This window comes from Elephantulus edwardii, unplaced genomic scaffold (genome assembly GCF_000299155.1).
Source record: "Elephantulus edwardii isolate Elephantulus edwardi_28Jun2011 unplaced genomic scaffold, EleEdw1.0 scaffold00005, whole genome shotgun sequence".
NCBI lineage: Eukaryota > Metazoa > Chordata > Mammalia > Macroscelidea > Macroscelididae > Elephantulus > Elephantulus edwardii.
In genome coordinates, this window is record NW_006399755.1 from 20,595,623 (window position 1) to 20,616,160 (window position 20,538).

General features: G+C 40.1%; 1 pseudogene; it reads right to left on the reverse strand.

The window, feature by feature from the left end:
- Positions 1 to 10,632: 10,632 nt before the first annotated feature.
- Positions 10,633 to 20,538, reverse strand: part of LOC102854850 — a 47,767-nt pseudogene continuing 37,861 nt past the window's right edge.

A 20,538-nucleotide genomic window follows, 5' to 3' on the forward strand; every position in this document is an offset into this window, starting at 1 on the left:
TTTCTTTGCAATGTTTTTTGGCCATAATTAAAATTGGATAGTAATTTACAGAATCCTTAGAATGACACTTTGGCTTTCAACATTCTCCATGACTGAAGCAATTTTTGTCAGTGCACAAGCGGCCACAGGTGCCTCATGTCCAGGCTTCCTCCTTACTCTGCTCTTGCCCCTCTCATTGCACTTTCTGCTCAATCGGTCATATCCTCTTAGTGCACTCAAAACTCCTGCCATTCTCCCCAAGCACCCCTTCAGATCCCAAATCTGCTCTCATAGTAGTCCCCATTGAAACTCGAACACCTGTTGCTTTACACCCAGACCCCTAATCCTGCTACTGGAGCCACAGAATCCACGGCCTCACTTTCAGAGGACATTCCATCTCAGCCACCTGTGATTTCCCCTCCTTGAGACAAGTCTTCCCTCTTCAAAAGTCACTAGCACAAATGGAGTTCTCTGAGCTCATGCCTGATTTTGCACTCACTGATCTATCACAAATAGAAAAAGCCCTAGATTCATTTTCTACTATCTTTACCCAGTTCATAAAATAAGTTAGGTATTTAGTTTAGTCATATGACTTGGTATAATATTCACACCGTTCTTAGTTATGGCTGTTGTTATGTGCCGTCAAGTTGCTTGCGACTCATAGCAAAACTATGTACAACAGCCCTAAACCCTGCTCTGTCCTGTGCCAAATTCACCGTCTCTGACACACCCACCCTGATTACCCCAGTCACTGATTTAATCCATCTCACAGAAGGTCTTCCCCTCCACCCTCCCAAGCATGATGTCCCTCTCCCAGGACTGGTCCCTCCTTGCAACAGGTCCAAAGTATGTCAGACGAAGCCCCAGAATCCATGTCTCCAAGGAGTAGCCTGGTTTAATCCTCTCTACGATGAATCTGTTTGTTTTCCTAGCAGTCCATGGTATATTCAATACTCTCTTCCAGCATCACAACTAAAAGGCATCAATTCTTTTTCTATCATCCCTAGTCATTGTTCAGCTTTCTGACGCACAGCAAATAATTGTGAAACCATGGCTTGGATCAGGCACACCTTAATCTCCAGACCGATATTGCTCTTCAGTACTCAGGAGAGGTTCCTGACAGCAGATTTTCCCAATGCAATTCATCTTTTGATTTCCTGACTGCTGGTACTAAGAGTGCTGATTGTGGAGGGAAGCAAAATGACACAGTTAACAATCTTAAACTCTTCACTATCTATCCTAATGCTGCCAGTGTAAACTAAAACACTTAAGAAAGGGCTAGCTGAATGGACCTCTTTTGTACCTTTTAATGTGTGTATCATGTAAAAAATATGTATTCTATTTTTAAAAGAGGTGTTCAGGGTCTATTTACAATGAGAACTGACTGTAGGTATCTCCTGTGTGCCAAGAGATCAGGTCTGATCAGTGGTGTGAATTACACAGCTTGCCATACCCTCCCTCCCTATTCAGAAATAGAAATTTCACCCTAAAGAGGGTGAAACGGGCTGCTCCTTAGAGGTAAGGATTCTGAGGCTTTGTCTGACATACTTTGGGCATGTTGCAAGGAGGGACTAGTCCTTGGAGAAGAACATCATGCTTGGGAGAGTGGAGGGACAGCATAAGAGAGGAAGACCCTCAATGACATGGATTGATTCAGTGACTGGGGGAATGAGAGTAGGTTTGTCAGAGACAATAAGGTTGGTTCAGGATAGAGCAGGGTTCAGATCTGTTATACATAGGGTGGTTATGAGCTGTAAGTGACTGGACAACACATAACAACAATAATAACATCAATTTTGCTTAATCTGTAACATTGTTAAGTGAATAAAAATATCTTTAATATACTCCCAGTATTGTATTAGACTAATCACATTCAGTATTTCAAGTACTTTCTCAATTAGTTAGTTCTAGAAATACTTCATGTCTATTATGTATCATTTAGCCCTGAAGATATAACAGTAAATACTACAGAAAAAACAAACCTGCTGTTAGAGAGCAAATGCTCTAGCAAAACATTTTAAGTTTCAAATTCCCAAAAACACTGTTGTATGTGCCATTGAGTCTGACTCATAGCGACACTATGAATGATAGAGTTGAACACTGTCTTATCCATATGCACTATTGTTATGTGCCATTGAGTCACTTGTGACTCACAGAGACCCTATGTATAACAGCCCTGAAACCTGTTCTGCCAACTTTACTGTCTCTGACACACCTACCCTCTTTACCCCAGTTACTGGATCAATCCATCTCGACTGTCTTCCTCTTCTTCTCTGTCACTCTACCCTTCCAAGCATGATGTTCCTCTCCAAGGACTTGCCCCTCCTTTCAACATGCCAAAAGTATGTCAGATGAGGTCTCAAAATCCTTGCCTCCAAGGAGCAGCCTGTCCTCATCCTCTCTAGGATTGCATTAATTCTCTTTCTATCATCCCTCATCATTGTCCACCTCTTTGATGCATAACGAGAAATTGCCAAGACTATGGCCTGGATCAGGCACACATTAGTCTCCAGACTTACATCATTGCTCTCAGTAGTTTGAAGAGGTCCCTGAGAAAAGACTGGCCCAATGTAATTTGACTCTTGATTTCCTGGCTGCTGGAATCAAGAATGTTGATTGTGGAGCCAAGCGAACTGAAGCTGTTAAAAATCTCAGTCTCTTCTTCATCCATCATAACGGTGAGAATCGTTTTCTTGATGTTGAGCCTCAATCCTTATTGAAGGTTGCAGTCCTTGATCTTCTGCAGCAAGCGCTTCAGGTCCTCCTCAGTTTCAGCAAGCAGGGTCATGTCATCTGCATATCGCAGGTTTTTGATGAATCTTCCTCCAATCCTGATGCCACTTTCCTCCTCATACACTTTCATCCAGCCTCCTGGATGATCTGTTCTGCATATAGGTTGAAAAGGTATGGAGACAGAACACATCCCTGGCATACACCCTTCCCAATTTTGAATCATGCAGTGTCTCCTACCTCTATTTGGATGACTGCCTCCTGGTCCAAGTATAGGTTCTACATAAGCACAATCAAGTGTTCTGGGATTCCCATTCTTCTCAGAGTCAGCCACAGCTTGTGGTGATCACACAGTCAAACATCTTTGCATAATCAATGAAATACAGAGAAGACATTGCTCTGGTACTCACTGCTTTCAATCAAGATCCATTCAACATTAGCTATAATATCCCTAGTAGCACAGCCTCTTTTAAACCCAGCCTGCACATCTGGCAGTTCTCTGTTGATGTACTGTTACAGTCGTTTTGGAAAATTTTTAGCAGAATCTTGCTTGCACATGATATTAATGACATTGTTCGATAATTTCTGCACTTTATCAGGTCACCTTTCTTTGGAATGGGGACAAATATAATATGCACTGTACATGCAAGAAAACTGAGGCTTACGGGCATTATACACTCTATGTATATAGCAACCTAAGACATAAGACTTACACATGGCAGTGTCAGAACTTTATCTCACACAAATAAATTGAGCACAAAAGTCTATGCTCTTTCTAGAACTAAGTCCAAACAAAAAGTAATTCCACTGAGGTCCAAACTATAGAATTAGGTGATAGTATGACTAGGGATGATAGAAGGAGAATTGATGTCTTTGAACTGTGGTGCTGGAGAAGAGTGCTGAATATACCATGGAGTGCTAGGAGAGCAAACAGGTTTGTCCTGGAGAGGGTGAAGCCAGGCTGTTCCTTGGAGGCAAGGGTTCTGAAGTTTTGTCTGACATACTTTGAACACATTGCAAGGAGGGACCAGTCCTTGGAGAGGGATGCCATGCTTGGGAGGGTGGAGGGACAGTGCAGGACAGGAATACTCTAGATGAGATGCATTGGTTCAGTCACCAGGGAAATGGGGCTAGGTGTGTTGGAGACAATTAGATTGACAAGGGATAGATCAGGGTTTAAGGTTGTTGAATATAAGGTCACTATGAGTCACAGGCAACTTGACGGCACATAATAATAACAACAACATGCTTATTCTTAGCTAAAAGAAAATATACATCTCCATTAAAATGAATCTGTTTTCACCTTGGTTTTTTTTTGCTGTTGTTTTCAATTGCCATCCTGTCAACTACAACTCAGAACCACCCTATGAACAACAGATCTGAACTTTGTCCTATTCTGCACCACCCTCATCTCTGATGTGTTCACGCCCATTGTTATTGTGTCAGTCCATCTTTTTGAGGATTTTCCTCTTTCTCTGGCCCTCCTTTCACAGCATAATGTCTTCTTCCAAGAACTGACCTCTCCTGACAATATACCCAAAGTATGTAAGAGGAAGTTTCATCATCCTTGCTTATAAGAAATGCCCTAGTTGCACTTTCTCCAAGACAGATGTGTTTGTTCTTTTGGCAGTCTATGAGATAATCAGTATTCTTCTACAACACCGCAATTTAAATGCATCAATTCTTCTTCAGTCTTCCTTATTCATTGTCCAACTTTCAGGTGTATAGGAAACAATAGAAAATACAATGGGATATAATGGATTATCAGGCACACTTTAATTTTTAAATTTACATCATTACTCTTTAAAATGATAGATGGTGAAAAGATTGAAACTCTAAACAACTTCATCTTACTTGGATCCACAATTAACATCCTTGGTACTAGCATTCAGGAAATCAAGAGATCTTATTTCACTGAGAAAGTCTGCAGTTAGGGACCTCTCCAAATTTTTGAGGAATAATCATGTCAGTTTGTGGACTAAGGTGTGTCTGAGTCAAGCCAGGGTATTTCCAATCAATTGCTATGCATCTGAGAGCTGGACAATGTATAAGGATGACAGAAGAAGAATTGATACCTGTAAGCTGAGGTTTCTGAGAACCACACTGAATATCCCAAGAATGGCCAAAAGAACTCAAATATGTCTTGGAAAGGGTGTGGCTAGAGTGCTCTTTGGGGGCAAAGATGATGAGGCTTCACCTCACATACTTCAGACATGTTGCTTGGAGGGGTTATTCCTTGGAGAGGAACGTGATGATGGGAACAGTGGAGGGTCGCCGAAGGAGAAGAACCTTAACTAGGTGGATCGACACAGTGACTGTTGCAATGGGCCCTAATGTGTTAGGAAATGTGAGAATGGCACAGGATAGCACAGGTTCAAATCTGATGTTCATAGGGTAGCTATGAGTCATGCTTGACTCGATGGCACCTAATGACAACAATTCTTTAACATTTTGGAGAAGTCCTTACTTACAGTGTTTATCTTTTGATTTCTTAGCTGCTCCTACCACGTGTGGTGCTTGCGAATGCAAGCAAAATGAAATAATTGACTCAATCTTTTCTTCATCTATTATGTAGTTGACTCTTGGTCAGGATTTTTGTTCTCTTGATATTGAAATGTGGCCCACATTGAATATTCTAGTCTTTGATATTCTGTGATATTCTAGGTGACTCAAGTTCTCTCTACTTTCTGCAAGTAATGTCGTGTCATGTACAGAACATAGGCTGTTGATTAGTCTTCTTCCAATTTTGATACCACATTCTTCTTTATATAATCTAATTCTCAAAATATTTGTTCAACATATAAATTTAGTACAACCATGACACACATTTTTCCTGATTTTAAAACATGCAGTGTTTCCTTGTTCTGTTCAAACGGAGTTCTTGGCCTGTGTATAGATTTGGCATAAGCACAATTAAGTTTTCTGGAATTTCCACTCTTCTCAATGTTAGTCATAGTTTGTTAGAATCCACACAGCCAAATGTCACTATATAGCCAATAAAACATAAGTATGCATCGTGCTAATATTCTTTTCTTTCAGCCAAGATCTATCCGACATTAGCAATGATCTCCTTCTTTTCCACAACCTCCTCTGAATCCAGCCTGAATTTCTGGCAGTTTCCTGTACATCTGTTGATATATTATTCCAGTCATTTTTTACTAATCTTCAGCAAGATTTTACTTGCATATGATGACAAATCTTTAATATCAATAACTTCTATCTCAGTTGGAAAACAAATACAAATATATTTCAGTCAGTTGACTATAAAGGGAAAATTTCAGACTGGAAGAAATTCTCCTTGACAGTCAGGAACAACTGTACAGAAATCTCTTAGCCTGTGAATCTTGAGGTATGAGCCTCATTAAAAAGGCACTGTCCAAAATTTAAGCTGAATTTGGAAAAAGACATAGATAGAAGTGTATAACTGATGATATCAGATGTGCTTAATCTATGTACCACTAGGGATGTTTTAACTAAACTCAGACTGTTAATTCTTGTCACACAAAGCTTCTAACTACTGCTAAGAAAAGATGCACATTCATGTTGCATTTAAATTAGGATAAGAAACAATGGGAGCAAATGCTTGATGGAAGGCTTAAAGGAACAAGGTTGAGTAACTGCAGCTACCCTTGGGGAAATAAGGAGCTCTCCTGATATAGTAGTTAAGCTCTTGGTTGGTTATTGAAAGGTCAGTAGTTAAAAACTATCCAGTCTGCCAGAAACAGGTATGGAAATCTGGTACTGTAAAGATTATTACACTTCACATATTACAGTACTCGGACAGTACTCATGTTATTATTAGGTGTTGTCAAGTCCTGAACTCTGTCCTATCCTGTTTCAATCTCACAATCTCTGACACACTTGAGATCATTGCTGCAGTCACTGTGTATAGGCATAGTGACTATTTAAAGAAGGTTCCTTTTCTCACTAAAATGTGCAAACCCTTCCCAAATGATTTATGAAAAACCCAATGCAGAGTCAGTAATGAGTCAGTCCTGGTTCAATGGCAATGTGAGGAAGAGACAAAGAGAAAGTTTAGTGGGTTTGACTCTTTCAATTATTAGTGGAATGCTATAACCCCTGTGCATCTAGGGCTCCTTTTTGAGACTGTCTCCTCTGTTCTGTAGGATCACGTGAGGTCCCTATGTGTTGGAATCCAGTGGATGGCAAAGGTAAAGACAGGAACTATTTTCATTTTTATTCTACAATATGGTTAATTAGAATAAAACTTCATTTGGCCCCATCCACAGTTAAGGATTTTTTTGTGTGGTTAGATGCCATTAAGTCGATTACGACCCAAGTGACTCTACGAACAACAGATCTGAACCCTGTCCTATGCTGTGTCATCCTGATACTTCCTGACACATTTGAACCCATTGCAGCAGTCACTGCCAACCCATCTGGCTAGAGTCTGACCTTCCATCTTTCAAGCATGATGTCACTCTGCAAGGAACAACCTCTCTAGCAACATGTCTGAAGTATATGAGATGAAGTTTTACTTAATCTTTGCTGCTAAAGATCACTCAAGCTGTACTTTCCAAAGATATATTTTTTTTGTTCTTTTGTCATGAGATATTCAATACTCTTCTCCAAAACCACAGCTCAAAGGCAGGAATTTTTCATCTGTCATTCTTTTTTTTTTTTTTTTTCATCTGTCATTCTTATTCATTGTCCAGCTCTCAGATGCAAAGCAAGTGATTGAAAAGGCCAAGATCTGAATCAGGTGAACCTTAGTTTTCACACTGATATAGTTGCTCCTTAGTAATTTGAAGAGATGCCTGACTTCAGGCTTTCCCAGTACAGTATGTCGCTGCTCTCTTGACTGCTGGTACCAGATGTATTGATTGCAGATCCAAGTAAGAGGAAGTCATTGACAGTTTCAAATTTTTCTCCATCTATCATGATGTTACCTATAGATCCAGTAGAGAGAATGTTTTCTTGATGCTGAGATGCAATCCATATTGAAGGCTACTGATCTTCTGCAGCAAATGTTTCACATTCTCTTCGCTTTAAGCAAGCAAAATTGTATCATTAACATAATGCAGGCTCAACATAGAGATTGAATAGGATGGTGAAAAGATTAACTCTGATGTGCACACTATCAAATTTTAATCTTTGTAGAAAATCAAAAGGGCCAGACTCGCTCAGCATTTCTTAAGCTCAAGGAACTGAAGGACAGATTCAAACCTAGAGTTGCTGTAATCAAGGATGCTTTGGGCAGAATATTAAATGATCCAGGAAGTATTAAAAGAAGATGGAAGGAATATACTGAGTCATTATATAGAAAGGAATTGGCAGATACAGAGGAATTTAAAGAAATAACATATGAGCAAGAGCCTATGGTGATGAAGGAAGAAGTTCAAGCTGCTTTGAAGGAAATAGCAAAAAATAAGGCCCCAGGAATAGATGGTATACCAATTGAAGTATTTCAGATAACAGATGTTGCCCTGGATGTGCTCACCAAGTTGTGCCAAGAAATCTGGAGAACAACCACTTGGCCAACTGACTGGAAGAGATCTATATTTGTTCCCATTACAAAGAAAGGTGACAGCTTCAGTTTGCTCGGCTCCACAGTCAACACTCTTGGTACCAGCAGTCAGGAAATCAAAAAGCGTATCACGATGGGAAAGTCTGCTGTTAGGGACCTCTCAAAGGTACTCAGGAGCAACAGTGTCTCTCTGGAGACTAAGTTGTGCCTGATACAGGTCATGGTATTTGCAATCGCTTATTATGCATCAGAGAGTTGGACAATGACTAGGGAGGACAGAAGGAGAGTGGATGCTTTTGAGCTGTGGTGCTGGAAAAGGGTACTGAATGTACCCTGGACTGCCAGGAAAACAAACGGATTTCTCTTGGAGAGGATTAAAGCAAGCTACTCCTTGGAGGCAAGGATTCTGGGGCTTCGTCTGACATACTTTGGACATGTTGCCAGGAGGGACGGGTCCTTGGAGAGGGACATCATGCTTGGGAGGGTGGAGGGACAGCGCAGGAGGGGAAGACCCTCTATGAGATGGATTGATTTGGTGACTGGGGTAATAGGGATGCGTGTGTCAGAGGTGGTGCGGTTGGCGCAGGATAGAGCAGGGTTTAGGGCTGTTGTGCATAGGGTCGCTATGAGTCTGAAACGACTCGACGGCACATAACAACAACAACAAGTGAACACTGGCTTCCTTGCTCTGTTCACACAACAGCTTCTTGGTCTATGTATAAGCTTCACATGAGCACAATTGAGTGTTCTGAGATTTCTGTTTTCAACATTAACCATAATTTGTTATGATCTGCACAGCCAATGCCTTTGCATCGCCAATAAGGCACATGTAGACATTCTTCTGGTAATCTTTTCTTTCAGCCAGGATCATCTGATAGCAGCAATATCTCTGGTGCCACAGCCTCTTGTAAATCCTGCTTGAACTTCTGGCAGTTCCTTACTTTTCCTGCCATTTTCCCCCATTATCTTCAGCAGTATTTTCCTTGCATGTGATATTGATGATATTGTAGATAATTTCCAAAATATGTTGGATCAACTTTCTTTGGAATGGAAACAAATATTGATCTCTACCAAGAAGGAATGGTAGTTGGAAAGTGCAGATATGGTGAAAGGAATGAGGCCAGAAAAAGAATGATTGCATTTTGCATGTTCAATGACTTATTAATTACAAAACCTATTTTAGAAAACACAAACAGCAGCTTTTCACATGGAGGACAGCTGATGAACTGCATAGCGATCAGAATGACGACATCTGTAAAAGGAATCATTGGAGAAGCTCAGTATCAGGAACTAAAACCAGGCGAAGAGTATATTGTGGTACAGACCATCAATTACTCATATATAAATCCAAATTGATGCCAAAGAAAATAAAAACAAGTCCACAAGAAGCAAAATTTGATCTTGTATCAATCCCACCTGAATTTAAAAATCGTCTTAAGAATAGGTTTGAAGTAGGGAACATCAATGATTAAAGACCAGGTGAGTTGTGGGATGACATCAAAGATATTCATGAAGAGAGTAAAAGGTCACTCAAAGATAGATCAGAAAGTGAAAAACCAAAACGCATGTCAGAAGAGACTCTGAAAATTGCACTAGAGTACTGAGAAGATAAGAGAGTAGAAATGTGTTCCATAGAACTTTTTTCTCTTTTTTTAATTGAGTTTCATACATATACATTTTTCCCCACTCCCTCCACCATACTCTGTGATCTCCACTCCCTACTCTCAACTCTTTTGCCCCTGCTTTGTATATCTATAAACATCTCATGGATTATCCTTCTGTTTTTGCACTAATGGTCTTATACAGTATTTGTTCTCATGAGTCTAATGGGTTGGGTTGATTTTGTTTTGCTTTTTAAGTTGATCACTACGCCTTTCTTCTGAGGTGCTCCTCAGTGGACTAGCACCTAGAAGCTCTCTTTGGTGAGGAGCCAAGTGTATTAACCTTTTGCACCATGCAGGAATTCCCAACACAAACGAGTGCTATTGAATAGTAAGTAGATCCAGAGGTCCTCCAAAGAACTAAGTTCTAAGTGTTCTCAAGTAATCTGCATCATTTTGAATGAACTGAGTTACAAGCACAAGAGAGAAGTCAGTCTGAGGAAGAGGAGGCAGATCATAGCTATAATTTTTTAATGTCCTCTTGAGGCTTACATACCACTTTACATTCATTATTTCCTTTGATTATTACAGAAACTTTCCTTAGGGAAGGGGTCATTATCATGTCATTTCATGAGTGAAAAGACAAGTCACGTAGAAGGTGAATGATCTTCTAATGGGCTGCATCACAGGAGACAGCAGAGCTGGGATTCAGATCCTATTTTCTCTCAGGTCCCTTCCTAAGATCTTCCCTCAGAGGCACTCTTCCTCACTGGGGAGTATTCTCTGCTGTCTTCAGGACACATTGATGGTTCTTTTTGTTTTTCTTCAGCAGCATCACACCCGAGGAACAGCACAGATGCGGTGATCAACAGGAGAGATGGTGATCCCTAGTCTGAAATCCAGGCTCAACTTCTCATTGGCTGGGGGCTTGAAGGTAAATTTTTGTAAAAGGGAAGTAAAGAAAATAAACAACTCGATCTTGGCCAGCTGCTCTCCAAGGCAAACCCGTTTTCCTGAAAAGCAAAAACATGAGATTGAATAATCTCTGGTGGAAAAAGTACCTGGCAGGGATGGAAATCCTACCCCAATCCTCTTGAACAGAATAAGGACCTGCAAGTCCATGAAGCTTTACAGAGGATAATTTAACTTTGTTAACCACTTGGATGACCTGAGACACAGAGCAAGTCCTCATCATGAGCTCAAATGCATATGAGTGTGAGGCAGGGGAAGTAGAAAGGGATCGAACAGTAGTAAGAAGCACTCATTTTCTACAAAGACGTTTTCTAGCCTAAAGGTTTTAAATATTAACAAACAACAATAGCAAAAGCAGTAAACAAAATAATAAAACATATGGTTAATTTTTTCAATGTTTCAAAGGACACAATCCAAAGATTTTATAATTTATGAAGAAAATGTCAGAGCTGGGGTCCTAAAGTACAAGACATCTCTATGAGATTGATAGTGGAATAGTGTACCCCAATACTTATGTTCTTAAAAAAACAACTCAGGATGGGACTTCTTTTTTGCAAAAAGGTCATTGTAGACATAATTAGTGTCATACTCATAATTAGGGTCATATTCAAGTAAGATGGATCCACAATTCAATAGCTACCGTTTTTGTAAGACATAAAAGGAAATATTCTGTTAAAAAATAGAAAGAAACTGAAGTGCCAAATATTGTAGAAGTTAGGAAGGCACCATGCAGCAGACTTTCCCTCAGAACTTTCCAGAAGAATCTTGCCTGCATCTTGATTTTGGACTTCTAGTTGCTAAAATGCGAGAGAATAACATTGTATTGTTTTGTGCTACAGTGTCAAAGCATTCTTAGAAAAATAATACAGTAACTTCCCTCAATATATCACTTTTCTTTGTAATTATTGGGGATCTCACTGATATGAATGGTCTTTTCCACTTAGAAAACAGCCTCTCCACTTGGAGAACTGCATCTCTACCTTTCACATCATCCTTACACACAGAAGTCCTTCCCAAGCAAGGGCTTTTGGTTCTAATGTGGAGCCCAAGGATAATTCTTTCCTCACAGATTACACAGTGCACTGTCCTGGATACCTCCCATTCCTGAAAGAAGAGTAAAGACAGGAAGCAGACGTTTGAAGATTTGACTGAACTATCATTTTCTATATGAAAGGGCAAATTCAGTAATCTCTCTAGGGATACGTGAAAACACACATAAAAATTTACCATGTGTGTCAATGAAAAGTCTTTATTATAGAAGGATCTAGTTGATATAATATGTTGCATCTATCTGTCATATCTTATTAATCTTTTGTTGTTGCTGATTACCTTTGAGTCCATCACGACTCATAGAGACAACTATTGACGTTTATCAAAGTTCATAGAGCTTCTGAAGGCATCTTGTTAATCCTATTAGTAAGGAAGAGTTCTTTACTCTTAACTTTTATTACTTTAGTATTTTTAAAGACTGTTGTTGTATCATCGACTTGATTCTGTCTCATGGGACAGAGTGGAACTGTCTCATTATTGGCTGTTATATTTATGGGGCATGATCTCCAGGTCTTTTTCCTACAGAGTGGCTCGGAGGGTTCAAACTGTCACATCTGTTGGTTAGCAGCAAGAATATTTAATTTGTTAAATGCTTCTTAGATTTCCTCATAATGAGCTCCAGGAGAAAGTGGTTTAGTTTGGTTGTTTTTTTGAGTTTGGGGTTTGTTTTGGTATAAATATTACCAAAGTGATGGTAGGTTCTTTGTGCTGCATCTTACCAGGTGGTACTAATTTTAATTTGTCTCATTATTGATGATGTTAACTTTGCTCACATGTTCTGCACTGTGCATTGATTCTTTTTTCCTTCTGTAATTAATATATGTTCGGAAATTGTGTAAAGAAGACATTACTCATGGGACTTTGACTAACTACTTTTAGCATTCATTCATGTTTCTTGGCCAAATAACTTACTACTGTAATGGCTGCTGGATGGTGATTTTTAAACGGCACTGTTCCTTCCATGCTCATTAGTTAACATTCCTATATAAGCAAATGCTTCATCTCCTTGCCTAGATTTACTTATTTGTTTCAGTATATATCCATACATATTGTTGTTGCTATATGCTGTCAAGTTGACCAAGACTCATTGCGACCCTCTACACAATAACTCTGAATGCTGCTCTATCTTGGGCCAATCTCACTATCTCTGGTACCTTGCTATGTTTAGTCAAAGTGTTACAATCTATTGCTATCAATATTTACTTTGATGCTGAAATATTCTAGGTTTGGTCATGGTTCAGAGCCCAAGAAACTGAGAAGTCAATTGAAATAATGCCTGTGACATACTTAACTCAATATCTTGAGTAAGGAAAAAAAACCTGTTATTAATTATATGATGCTGTGAGTTTTTAGGCTTAATAAAAAATCAAAACCAAAGAAATAGAAAACCTTTTGGAAATGGCTGACTTGAAAGTAGTTTACATGGCAACGTCCTCTATATCTTTCAATATATATATATCATGTAAATGCATTCATCAGATTTTTAGAATGGTAATTCATAAACTCTGGAGAGAGGATGTGAGACACCCAAGCATGAGGACTCTCCTTCATAGGGTCACTATGAGTTGCCCGCGACTCCACGGTACTTAACAACAATAACATCAACACTGCTGGCCCAGTGGACAGAAAGCAATGCTACCAAGCCAAAGGTGGGTGACTTTTAATCTGCTGCCCTCGGGCCTGTCTTTCACTGCTTTTGTTCAGACATTCCTCTAGGTTGTATAGCCCTGGTGTACAAGTTTCCGTACAGCAGTCACTTGTGGTTGCTGTGAGGCTGAACACTGTGACACTGATGTGTCAAATGCATTAATGGCTGGTTACCCAATGGGGACAGAGAGTGGGGTGGAGCTCCCCGATTAAATGCCTCCGGAAACCCTATGAACCTGGAGAGAGGAAGAAAAGCACCCAGGCGTCGAGGATTCTCCTTCATAGGGTCGCTATGAGTCGCCTGTGACTCGACGGCACTTAACAACAATTCATAAACTTACAAAGAGACATGAGAGTCTCTATTCAGGGAGTATTTATAGAGTAGATCCAGATTCGGGTGGCTGTTGTGTGTTTCTGAGTCAGAACTGACCCATAGCTGACCCACAGCTGACCCTATGGCAGATTTTCAGAAGCAGTTAATCACATAGGGAGAAACTGCTGCGGAGCAGCTGGTGGATTTGAACTGCGTGCCTTTGGAGTTTACCAGCAGGTCACCAGACCTCCCTGAGTCTCTGACATTTACAGTCACTGCCCTATACTCATGGTGTAAGTTAAACTCTTTTCTATCCTCTTCCTATCTCTTCATTATAAACAAGTTTAACAGTGTGTGAAGTTTGCAGCCTTAAAATGAACTTAGTTTGTATTTCTGCGAAGATGACAGATGCCAAAATCTCCTTTTGAGCAAGAGGTAAAACTTGGGCTTTTCTTTCCCTTGTACTCAGGCCAGAGGTAGAGGATGGGAGATGGGGTGAGGAAGGAAAAGGGGGAAATTAAAGTAGGGTAGCAGAAAAAAACCCACAAAGCTGAAATAGCCACCAGAAGTCATGAGACCGCTCAGGAGATAAGGGACCGCTGAAAGTAATTTCCTTACCAGGGATTCGCACTTTGTCACTTAATTAATTGGGTTGGGTGGGACTATTTGGAGATATCCAACTAAAGCAAAGGATTATAGGGAGGAAAGAGAGAGAGCTAACAGAGGCACTCTGGGTTTTTATATACCTATTTATTACAACTCACCAATTGAAAAAGGCAGAAAGGATTCCCTTTTCTTAAACTGTCCATTCTCCAGGAAGTGCTCTGGATTGAAGGTGTCAGGGGTGGCCCACTCTTTGGGGTCCCTGTGCAGTGCAGTCAGATTGGTTAAAATTGTAGTCCCCTAGAGAAAGAATTAAAAACTCAGGCAACAAAACAATTATGAGATATCATTTCACCCCAGTCAGAATAGCAAAATTTAACAGAACAGCAAACAACAAATGCTGGCGAGGTTGCGGAGAAACTGGAACCTTTATTCACTGTTGGTGGGAGTGTAAAATGGTGCAACCATTACGGAAAGCTGTATGGAGCGTTCTCAAAAGGTTGCAAATAGAAATATCATTTGACCCAGCAATTCCACTGGTGGAATATACCCTAAAGAAACCATAACTGCCACCCAAGCAGATATGCACACCTATGTCGATCATGGCTTTGTTCACAATAGCAAAGAGTTGGAAACAACCCATGTGCCCATCAACAAACGAATGGATAGAGAAGCTGTGGTATATTCACACAATGGAATACTATGCTGCATTGTATGTTTCCTACTGCCAAAGGGGCCCTTTAGAGTAGTGAGAGAAGATCTTCACCCTGAAACCTACAGCGTCCCTTTTCAGCAGGAAGTAGCTAAGAGAATACGCCATCCCCTTTTCCTTATGAATCAGGGTGAAGTCTCTCTCAGGGAGGAGTGATAGGGAATGGCAAGGGACACACTGACAAAGGAGATTAATCAGAACTGGATTTGACAAGCACTGTGGCAATTGGACAATTAAAACAGACATTGGGGTGGGGCGAAGAAGAATGAACAGAGGAGGAGGGTAGAGAAAACAGTGTAACAATGAATGAATAAAAACCCAAAATCTCTGTAAATGTTCACTAAAACTAATAAAATTTAATAATAATTTTAAAAAAAGAAAAACAAGGAACTCATGAAATATTACACAAAATGGGTGACCCTGGAGGACAGTATGCTGAATGAAAAATCTCACTCACAAAAGGACAAATTCTGCATAGTGCCACTGTTGTAAAGTGGGACTGACGTCAGGGTTGGGGGGAGAAACTAAGAAGGGATAAATAATGTATACTGCATTAAAACAGATGAGGGAGAGAACTGTTTAGGAAGAATATATGATTAGGCATTATTGTCATGACAAGAGTCCAGAATGAAAGCTGCATAGTGGAGTGGACTGGGAAGGGGAATTGTATAACAATGAAAGAATATTTTTTTTCTTTTCAAAGAGAAAAATGAACTGGGAGGGAGGGGTGGGCAGGAAGGAAAGTGCAACAATGAATGAAAGGAAATCCAAAGTCTTTGTAAACTTTCATCAAAATAAAAAAATAAAAAGGAAGATATAATAAAAACTCAGGCAAGTCTTGATCTATGTAGTATGTTTACAAGAGGGAAGCTGCTGCACTTTCAGTTAGCTGACTGATATTTAAGGCACTATGCCGTCAGTCTTCCCGATAACAAAACAAAGGAAGAAATGTGAGCGTGTGCATTCTCTAGGGAGGACACTGAAGAACAGTAGAACTCCCTGAGGAGATTCTAAGAGCCTTGGAGAGTGGGATCAAAGTATCTTTGTGAGGACTGGGAAAAATTTCAGGAAGTACCATATGAACACGAGCCAGTGGTAATGAAGGAAGAAGGCTTAGCCCACTGAAGGCACAAGAACATAATTCCAGAAATTGCCCTCTTAAAACTCTGAATTACAATGGTATGATTCATAATTGACCAAGATGATGCAGAATTGAGTAGAGTTTCATATTCTTGTGCATGAGTTTTCCCTGAGTCTCAGACTTACACTATGTTATAATAATAACTTCCAGGGAATCCTCCAAATCAAAACCAAAACCCCTGCTGTGCAGGATTCATGGTGATAACCAATTGGGTTTCCAAAGCCTTAACTGGGTTAAACTTTTCAGTCAGCAGCCCGATCATTCTAATTTTAAAGTCAAAGTAAAGCAATTCTTATGGAGGGATTGGCGTTTAGCATAAAATGATAGCTTGTTTAAAAATAAAAAGAGATCTGTTTTTGATCCTAACTTCAAGAAATCTCAGACAAGGTATTTAGTTTCTCTGAAAATTTTCAATCTAAAAGATGAGTATTTTAAAAAAGAGTGATTCTTAGAAATGATGGAAACATTTTGAAAAAACCTCAACCATTGACAGCACGGTCATTCCTTGATAGATGCTGGCTCCTTCTTCACTCTTTCTACAGTGTGCCAGAATCCGGATTGGTTTCCTGTTTGTGATGGTAAGATCCACATCCCTGGGGCTGTTATGTGAAAGCGATGGAATATTGTGCTAGAAAACCCACCCTTTAGATGATGTTCACTGGCTCTTCTCAAAAGTTCCAATTCATTCTAAGTATTCAATAATCCCAGCTTTGTATACAACAAGTGTGTAGTCCTCTAAGCTATTCTACCAGAATAAAATACAAAGTCTTTGCAGAATGAAAAGTTCTGAAAATTAATGCGGCTGAGAACTGTTGCTTGCTATTTCTTAACAAAGATTCACCATACACCCAGTTGCTCACTATCATGTTTAAGGTCACTGAATCCTTACAAACACACAGTGACCCTGCGAGCGACAGATCTGAACCTCACCCTGTCTTCCACTATTCTCATAATCTCGAACATGCTTGAGTACATTGCTACAAGCAATCAATCTCATTGAGAATCTTCCTCTTTTTCTCTTAGCCTCCACTTGTCCCATCACGCTATCTTTTCCAAGAATTGACACTTCCTGAAAACACACCCAAAATATGTGAGGAAAAATGTTTCACTATTTCTGCCTGTAAGGAGCAAGCTGGTGGCACTACTTCTAAGACAGATTTGCTTATTCTTACTGCATTCCATAGGCTATTCGACACTCATTGCCAAGACCACAATTCAAAGGCATCAATTCTTCCCTAGTTGCCTTAATCACTTTCACCGCCTTATTTACTGGCACTTTCAGATGCATAGGAAGCAACTGAAAATACCATGGCTTAGATTGGTGGTATTGTTATGTGCCATCAAGTCACTTGCGACTCATAGCGACCTTATGTACAATAGCCCTAAACCCTTCTCTGTCCTGTGCCAATCTCACTGTCTCTGACCCTCCCCCCAAAATACCCCAGTCACTGAATCAATCCACCTCATAGAGGGCCTTCCTCTCCTGCACTGTCCCTCCACCCTCCCAAGCATGATGTCCCTCTCCAAGGACTGGTCCCTCCTTGCAACATGTCCAAAGTATGTCAGATGAAGCCTCAGAATCCTTGCCTCCAAGGAGCAGCCTGGTTTAACCCTCTCCAGGATTAATCTGTTTGTTTTCTTGGCAGTCCATGGTACATGAAATACTCTTCTCCAGCACCACAGCTCAAAGGCGTCAATTCTCCTTCTATCCTCCCTAGTCATTGCCCAACTCTCCGATGCATAACAACAGATTGCAAAGACCATGGCCTGCATCAGGTGCACCTTAGTCTCCAGAGTGACACAATTGCTCTTAAGTACTTTGGAGAGGTCCCTAACAGCAGACTTTCCCATCACAACACATCTTCTAATTTCCTGGCTGCTGGTACCAACTAAAGCTGTGAACGATCTCAATCTCTTCACCATCCATCCTGATGCTGCCAACTGGTCCAGTGGTGAGAATCTTTGTCTTCTTGATATTGAGCCTCAATCCATATTAAAGGCTGCAGTCCTTGACCCTCTGCAGCAAGCACTTCAGGTCCTCCTCAGTTTCAGCAAGCAGGGTTGTGTCATCTGCACAATGCAGATTATTGATGGATCTTCCACCAATCCTAATGTCACACTTCTTCTCACAAAGCCCAGCCTCCTGGATAATCTATTCTTCATACAGGCTGAAAAGGTATAGAGATAGAACACATCCTTGGTGTACACCCTTCCCAATTTTGAACGATGAAGTATTTTCTTGCTCTGTTCTGATGACTGCCTCTTCATCCAAGTGTAGGTTTCACATTAGCACAATCAAGTGTTCTGGGATTCCTATTCTTTTCACAATCAATCAGTTTGTTATGATCCACACAGTCAAACTCCTTTGCTTAATCAATGAAACACAGATAGACATCGCTCTGGAATTCCCCTCTTTCAGCTAAGATCCATCTAACATTAGCTAGGCTTACTTTAAACTGATATGGTTGCTCTTTAGTACTTTGGAAAGGTCCACAAACTAGATTTTCTCAATCTAACATGTCTTTTGGTTTTCTGACTGCTATTATCATGGGGAAAGGGGAAGAATTCGACATTTCTAGAGTTGAAAGACCTGAAAAACAAATTCAAACCTTGAGTTGCCATACTGAAAGATGTTATGAGCAAAATCTTGAATGATCTAGAAAGCATCAAAAGAAGATGGAAGGAATATACAAAGTTACTGTACCAAAAGGAAGTGACTGACACTGAAAAATTTCAGGAAGTACCATATGAACAAGAGCCAGGGCCAATGAAGGAAGAAGACCATGCTGCACTAAAGGCACTGGCAAAAATAACTTTCCAGGAATTGATGTGATATCAATTGATATGTTTCAACTAACTCTGGATGTGCTTGCCAGTCTAGGCCAGGAAATTTGGAAGACAACCACCTGGTCAGTCAACCAGAATATATTAATCTGTGTTGTAGAAATTATTGAGCAATAGCAATAATATCAAAATATTGCTGAAGATCATCCAAACATTGCCAGAAGTTCAAGCTGGACTTAGAGAAAGCCATGACACAGAGATATCATTGCTTATGTTAGATGGATCTTGGTTGAAAGCAGAGAATCTCAGAATAATACCTGTTTTTGTTTACTGACCTTGCAAATGCATTAGCCTTTGTGGATCATAAGAAACTATAATTAATATTGAGAAGATTAGGAATCTCAGAACATTTAAACACTCTCATATGCAACCTATACCTAAACCAAGAAGCTGTTTTCTGAACTGGACGAGGGAACACTGTCTGGTTTAAAAATCAAGAAATGTATGTATTAGGTCTGTATATTTTTTCCATATCTGTTCAAGCTGTATGTTAAACAAATCAATCGAGAAACCAGACTTCATGAAGAAGAATGTGGCCTCAGGATCAGAAGAAGCCTCAAGGACAACCTGTGTTATGCTGATGACACATCCTTGCTTCCTGAAAGTGAGGAAGACTTCAAATTCTTCCAGAAGATCAAAGTCTGCAGCCTTCAAGACTGCAGATCATCAAAAAGACAGAAATCCTCACCACTGAACTGATAAGCAATATCATAATAGATGTAGAATAGTTTGAATTTGTCAACATTTTCTTCTTACTTGGATCCACAGTCAACACCTTTGATACCAGCAGTCATGAGATCAGGAGATGTATTACTTTGGGCAAGCCACTGTCAGGGACCTTGGCAAAACACTGAAGAACAACTGTGTCAATTTGGAGACTAAATGTGAATAAGGATGACAGAAGAAGTAATGCCTTTGAGTTGTGACATTGGAGAAGAGTGCCCATGGACTGACCAAAGAACAAACAGATATCTTGGAAAAAGTACATCCAGAATGCTCCTTGGAGGTAAAGATGGCAAAGCTTAGTCTCACATACTTTAGCAGGTTGCTAGGAGAAGCTATTCCTTGGAAAGGGATGTCATGCTTGGAAAGGTGTAAGATCAGTGAGGAAGATCTTCAATGAGATTGGCTGACACAGTAACTGCAGCCAGGGCTGAAGCATAGAGGATAAGGTGGTACAGGATAGAATAGGGCTCAAATCTGTTGTTCATCGGGTCTCTACGAATCACACTTGACCGGAAGGCACCTGTTATGCTTTGGGAGAAATGGAATCTTGGTCTTCTACCTGGAAGTTGAGAATTTTATCACTAATTACCAGTAACTTCCAGTGAAAATTAGCACAGTAAAATATTTGAGAACATGACAGCAAAGAAGTCAGTCTTTCTCTTAACTTATTTGAACACAAAATTCAAAATCACTGTCATCAAATAATTTTTAACTCACAGTGACACTCCATTA